The following is a 7,153-nucleotide window of genomic DNA, read 5'->3' on the forward strand; positions in this document are numbered from 1 at the left end:
AGTAAAACTAGAGAGAGAAAGAACAAGAAGAAGAGAGAGAGAGAATGTGAGAGAAAATTAGAGAGAAAGAGCAAGAGAGAACGGTCGACCATGTGGTCACGATGGAGTAGCTGGTGGGTTCGGTCCCATCTCCACGCGTCATCACCACACTAGTCGACGTCGATCAATGGGGTGTGAGGCATGCTCACCGTAGCCCATCACATCATGCCCAACTTTTTTTTCCTTTTTTTAAGATTTTGGGTTATTACGAGAACTCTTTATTTGCTAAAAACAATTGAAGTCATACCCTACTATTTGTTAGATAGATGTAATTTAACTCTGATTTCTTTGTCACATCTTTTTGTCATATTACCTTCTAGGGATAATAACAGTTAGGCCCTCTGAATTATTTTTATTTTCTATATATCTTTTCTAAACTTTTTTATGACAGAGATTCTTCAAACATGTAAAAATGTCTAAAATGCCCCTTCTGTTAGGTTTTCATTTTTCATTCATAAGTTGTCATGTGTAAATCACGTGAGCAGCTCTATATGTCATGTTTATTCATAGAAGGAAGAGGAGAGAGAAAATTTAGTTTACTCATATGTAGAGGGGTATTTTGATCTTTTCCATTTACAGCATTAGTGTAGTGAGACAATATTAATACTTCAAGGGGTCGACGTACTACAAGAATAAGGATATCTTATGGTTTAGATTTGTTAATATATCTTATGGTTTAGATTTGATTGATACATCTTATGACGTCGATGGACTTTGATATTCTTGATGGACTTTGTAGTATAATTCACCTTATTTCTCTTCTTTTTTCATGCAGTAACTAATTTATTTTCTTAAATAGCCTAGCCATAAACCTAGATATCTCATATCATATTCTTTATCTAAACTAGCCAATTTTCAGATTAAAACTTACTTAATCTAAAGGAACTTTTTTTGATAGAATGACGCAATTTCATTTCAACATCAAGAATGTGACTGCAGCATGAGAATTACATGAACCTGTGACCTCCTAGCTGAAAAGAAATCACAGGTCAAGCTATGAGCAGGAACATTGTTTGCTCTATAAGTAAATCAAACCGATAGAGAGGAGCATCGCATAGCAAACCATTTGGACTCACAAAACCATGGTCGAATAATCTATGGCATATCATCTGAGGGGAAGGAATTGAAGGAGTCCACAATGGTTTTGCAATCCTTGAAAAGATAAGTAGAGCACGTACGTGCATGATTAAAAATAAGTTGTAAGCCAGCAAGGAGAGAGCTTGGACTTCACCTCAATCGCAAAATCACAAACTAGTATATATTTCTTCAGCTTTATAATCCGCGACTTAGCTTTAAAGAGAACACCAAAACCAGCATTCGGACCAAGCTTACAACTAGCATCAACCCAGTACAGAGTTGCATTCTGCATAGTTGAAAGATCAAGAATTATAGAAGAGATAGGAGAAGGCTCTATTGGCATTAGTAGTGGAGTAGAAAAGGCAATGATTGTGGAAGTTGTGGAAATGCACTTGTGGGCAAGATTAATAAAAGGAGTCGGAAAGCCATGTAGAGTCAAACAATCACCTAAATAGGACCATTCTATACGATCGAATGCTTTTGACAAATTTGCCTTGATATGAAAAGATTATATCATACTTGTAGATTATTTCATATAAGAAAGAATTTCCTGTGCAATAACCTGATTATCTAATATTTGCTGACCAGGGGAAAAAGCGTTCTAAGCAGTAGAAATAATTCCATTCAGAAACGATTTCAACCTGTTCGCAAGAATCTTAAATATAATCTTATAAATTGTACCGCACAGGCTTACAGGTCTGTAATCACCCACAAATTTGGAAATTGGTTTCTATAGCAGCAAAATAATAAGAGTTTGATTAAGCTTCTGATCCATAAGTCTAAAGGTGAGGAACTAGCACACATCATTACAAACAGCATTTTTTAAAACTGACCAATGAACTTGTAAAAAGCAGGCATTTAGGCTGTCCAACTCAGGAGCTTTGTCAGGATCAAATAACATCAAGACTTTGGTGATTTCTTCATCTGAGGGAGGTAAAATAAGCTCATCAATCGCATGTGAAGGAATCAGAGAAAACTGATCCTTGATAGAATCAAGAATACCAAGCATAGATGGTGGGTTCGTAGTAGTGAATATGGTTTTGAAGTGCTGAATAAAGGTGTCTCGTATCTCCTACATACACGAAGTGTCCGATCCATTAGCAAGTGGGAGAGAGAAAATAAAGTTACATCGACGTCAAATTGTCGCCGACATATCGAAATAAGAGGTGTTCCTGTCTCCTGCATGAAGCCAAATTTGCTTGTCATGTTGGTGCCAATAAACTTCTTGACGCCTAAGTAGTTCATCATGGATGAAACGAAGAGAGTTCTCCAAAATTAAGTCCGCCTAAGTAGGAGAAACCTTGGATTGCAGAACAGCTAACTGAGTCTCAACCCGCTTGATCTCAGTTTGTATATTAGGAGAATTATGCCTAGTGCACTGTTTAACTTTATATGTAAATCTGCCAAGAGAATTGACGAGGCAATCCCCTTCTTTGTACGAACCCGCCCAAAAGGATTTGTAGGTATCCTTAAAGCCACTCAAGTTATGCCACCAATTTTTCACCCTGAACTGTCTTCTAATTTAAGTAAAAGTTTTACGAGTTGGTTCAAGTAATAGCAGATTACGATCACTCAAGATTGTTGGAATATGAAAAACTTTGGCAGATGGGAAATGAGAATACCAGCGAGGTGATAGGTTATGAAACTATTCCTTCAATATCTGAATTTATTGCAAAAAGCAGTCCGTACAACCGAGGAAAAATATTCACAAAATATTCTTCCATAATCATAAAATTACTAAACTAAGTAAGATCGATCCGTAACTCCCTGATCTACGTTTTTCGTATTTACGTCCTTTGCATTCAAAATACAACTGGGACAAAAACACAAAATAGTGCGGATGATGGTGGTGGTGATGAGTGGAGTGAATGTTAGGCTTATGGAAGATAATGGAGATGAGGGTGGATGGTTGATGTTGTTTAAGGGATAAAAATGAAGGGGAAGAAGTGGTCGAGATCTCAAAGAAGAGGGAGGACTCGACAAACGAGAGAAATTAAAAGTTATGAGAGACCTTACCAACAGTAGAGGTGGTAGGTTGGTGAAGAAGGAGGAAGATTAGAGTAGAGAGACTAGAGAGAAGATAGAGAGGCAAGAAACTAATATTTTAATAGCATTCTGGTTTTAGCTGTCATCCACACCTTTATAGAGGCTAGCCAACAAGCCAAGATAATAATTATTAACCATAATTCTAATAGACTCCCGTCGATCGCATTCGAACGTGCCCGATCGCATTCAAACGCACAAAAGTTCTCTGTCGATGCGAACCTGATGTAGACGTTCGAACGCGCATTTTGTATTATCTGTTTTTGCGAACCTGATGCTGGCATTCGCAAAGGCGTTCGAACACGCCCCCAACCGCATATGAATATGACCTATAAAAAATTTATTTTAATAAAAATAAATAACAAATGCAATAATAAAACACTCTAACTAAGTGTATCACAAGGGTCTGCAAGACACCTGTCAAGTCTCTTGCGAACCAAGCTCGGGACATCCTATCAATTGGACCGCGTACATGATGGGCCTAAAAATCTAAGGTCAATCAAGCTGACACTATGAATCCATGAAGCAAAAGCCCGGTAACATGCCCTATTAAGTGATGGGATACCTTATTTTTCAGATAAGCAAATAAATGATATATAAAATTAATAGACCAAAATATCTATTGACTTTGATGATAAAATTTTTAAAAAATATTTTTATATAATCAATAAAAGGCTTTTAAATTTCTTATTTGTGAGCTTACAATCATGCCTGAAATGTTGTGTTTTTAAAATAATAACAAAAGGTTACAATTTTTTATTAATATTTTATTTTTGGTTATAAGTCCAATTATGAGGCTATATTATTTTTTAAATGTTATTTGAGAAAATTTTTGTATTGCGGACAATATTAAAAAAAGAAAGTGAGTTATTGGGTACTTCTCACATGCCTCCAATTACTCTATAATTCAAACCAAATAAGAGTCAATAAATCAAAAAATAATAACCGAGTCAATCTGATTAGGTTCAATAATCGTGAGATGTAGGCCAAATAAAGTGCACGTGGATTAGCTAGTAGAAAATCTGGTATACCTTGCATCTACTAATAATAGAGTTTTGTCTACATGAGTTTCTGAAGAAATATCTAGACAAATTTAGTGGGACCCACGTCTAAAACTAAATCAACATCGAACTATGCAATAATTGAAGGATTTGGCCGGAGTTGCGTCGTGCATCGGAAAGAGATGGATTGAATATGGACAAGGGTTCCGTCTATGTTGACAAGTCCTCGTCGTTGAAGGAAAAATGCTCCACCTTGTAGCAAAAGAAACACGTGATTGGTAGAAATCCGATACAATATATATATATTATATATACCAACTATATTATTATTGTTTTTTTTTTATACTAGCTAGCTATTATGAAAAGGATGTCTATAATCTATACAAGAACGTTAAATACACGTGGCATACAATAGTAAAGCCCCAGCAATTTGGGTAATGTTGACAGGAATGCTAAAAGCAAACTTGAAAGATAATCATCAAAGCCCCTTGGACGAACTAAATCGGGAGGGAGTACTGAGAAGATGAGTAGATTCCATCTATTTAAAGAGCCTCTGGGTGGATTCGACATAATATAATGACAATGCCTCCATTACTAGACCTTGAACTACTTGTCTCCTCTCCCCAAGCATTTCTTTCCCTGGTCCTCCTCCCCCTTTTCTTCCTCTTCCTTTTTACCACCGTCAAGAGATCCTTCTCCTCCCACAAGCCCAAACCCCCTCTTCTTCCTTCCCCTCCCAAGCTTCCATTCATCGGGAACCTCCACCAAATCGGCCCTCTCCCTCACCTCTCTCTCCACTCTCTCTCTTCCACCTATGGCCCCCTCATGCATCTCCAGCTCGGCCAAGTCCCGACCCTTGTCGTCTCCTCCGCCGATATGGCGGCCGAGGTGTACAAGACCCACGACGCCATCTTCGCCTCTCGCCCTAACTTTAAGGTCGCCGAGATCTATCCTACAATTTCGCAGCCTTGGTCTTCACCCCTTACGGAAAATTTTGGAGGCGCATGCGAAAGATCTGCGGCCAACACATCTTGAACCCCAAGAAGGAAGAGTCATATATTCCCGTGAAGGAAGAAGAGGTGGCGGTCATGGCGGAGAAGATTCGCGCGGCTTCTTTGCAATCTAGTCCAGTGAACTTGAGCGATGTGTTGTTCGGGTTCGCAAATGATGTGATCTGCAGGGTTGTTTCTGGAAAATTCTTTAGGAAGGAAGGGAGGAATGACTTGTTCCGGATGCTTATTGACAACAACACGGCTTTGTTTTCTGGGTTCCATGCGGGGAATTGCTTCCCTAAACTGGGTTGGTTGGATGGGGTGATTGGGGTGATTCGGGCGGCTAAGAAGAATATTAACAGGTGGGATGATGTGCTTAATAAAGTGATTGAGGAGCATAGAGAAGGTAGTATAGAGGATGGTGGGGCAGAGGATTTTACTCATGTGTTGTTATCTTTGCAAGGGGATCCAGACTTGGGGCTCGAGTTGAAGGATGATCATGTTAAATCTCTACTGGTGGTAAGATTTTTAATGTAACGTCTCTTCCAAGCCTTAAACACTTTACAGACATTCTGGCATTTTCTATACCAGGTCGAGATGTTTCTCTCTTTTCTTTTCTTTTTCTCATAGGCTTTAATAAGAATTTATCCAACTTAATCCGCGAATAAATTCCATTCAAGCCTAAGCTCAAATTAACGGATTTCGCTGCATATATTGAATTTCGAATAAATTGAATTTTACCGAGTTCCAAATAAATGTGATTATTCTAATTCTTTACCTTTCTTGTTTCTCATCCTATTGTAGGATATGTTCGCCGCAGGGACCGATACATCATCCATAACCCTAGAATGGACTATGTCAGAGCTTGTTCGAAACTCGCATGTGATGAAGAAGCTAGTAGATGAGGTGAGGGGGATTGCTGGCCAAAATTCCAAGGTTAGAATGGAGGACCTGAACAAAATGAGCTACTTGAAAGCTGTGGTAAAGGAGACACTCAGGTTGCACCCTCCACTTCCACTGCTCCTCCCAAAGGAAACTACAGAAGACTGTCATATAAGAGGCTATTATATTCCTAAGGGGACAAGAGTCTTCGTCAATGCTTGGTCTATCGGTAGAGATCCCAAATACTGGGAGGCACCAAATGAATTCAATCCAGAGAGGTTTATCAACAACCAAGTGGACTATAGGGGTAATGATGTCCAGTTCATCCCATTTGGAGCAGGCAGAAGGATTTGTCTTGGTTTACAGTTTGCCATCAACGCAATAGAGCTTGCAGTGTCAAATCTTGTTAACCAGTTTGACTGGGAGTTGCCTTATGGCATGACAAGTGAGGAGCTGGACATGGAAGAGGCCCCTGGATTGACAACCCATAGGAAGAGTAGGTTGAAACTTATACCCAAACCACGTGCCTTCTCAAAGTAGTAAAGAGATTATAGCCTCCTGCTCTTGTGAAATAAATTATCAATAAAAGCCTTCGATATATTTAGAGCTCGTCGTTGGAAATAAAAATGAGGAATTTATACTATATTATTGTAATCATAACTTCGTATATTTATCATTTGGGATAAGAAATGGAACTGAGAATATTTGTACTTTCAAATATCATACATTTTTTTCTTTTGAGGGAAAGTCAGTAGACATTTTATTTCACAACTTTCATTACACCTAATCCGAATGTGGATCATTTCATTCATTACATGATTTTTTCTGGTTAGCTAGACTGGCTAGTAAGTGAGCAGTAAGATTGTTCTTCCTACTAAAAAAAAATTACCTTTACAGAGGTAAAATATTGCATCCACCTATTGCATTCCTGCATGATAGAGTCTATTCGCCAGTTGACATTAGCAGCATCCTCATTGAAGGCATTGACCACATTTAAACAATCACTAAACACTAATGCATTGGCGATTATTAGGTTTTTAGTGTTGGCAAATGTATACAAAATAATCTAAGTATTTTTATACATATTTATGAGCATATATATAAGTTTTGATAAGATTC

At 38.1% G+C, this 7,153-nt stretch overlaps 1 pseudogene; it reads left to right on the forward strand.

Annotated features, from left to right (window-relative positions):
• The first annotated feature begins 4,570 nt into the window (after positions 1 to 4,570).
• Positions 4,571 to 6,643, forward strand: LOC140800451 (cytochrome P450 71A1-like; annotated as a pseudogene).
• The last annotated feature ends 510 nt before the right edge of the window (positions 6,644 to 7,153 follow it).

The sequence above is a fragment of the Typha latifolia genome, chromosome 13 (genome assembly GCF_019914945.1).
Source record: "Typha latifolia isolate L0001 chromosome 13, TyphaL0001v2, whole genome shotgun sequence".
Lineage (NCBI taxonomy): Eukaryota > Viridiplantae > Streptophyta > Magnoliopsida > Poales > Typhaceae > Typha > Typha latifolia.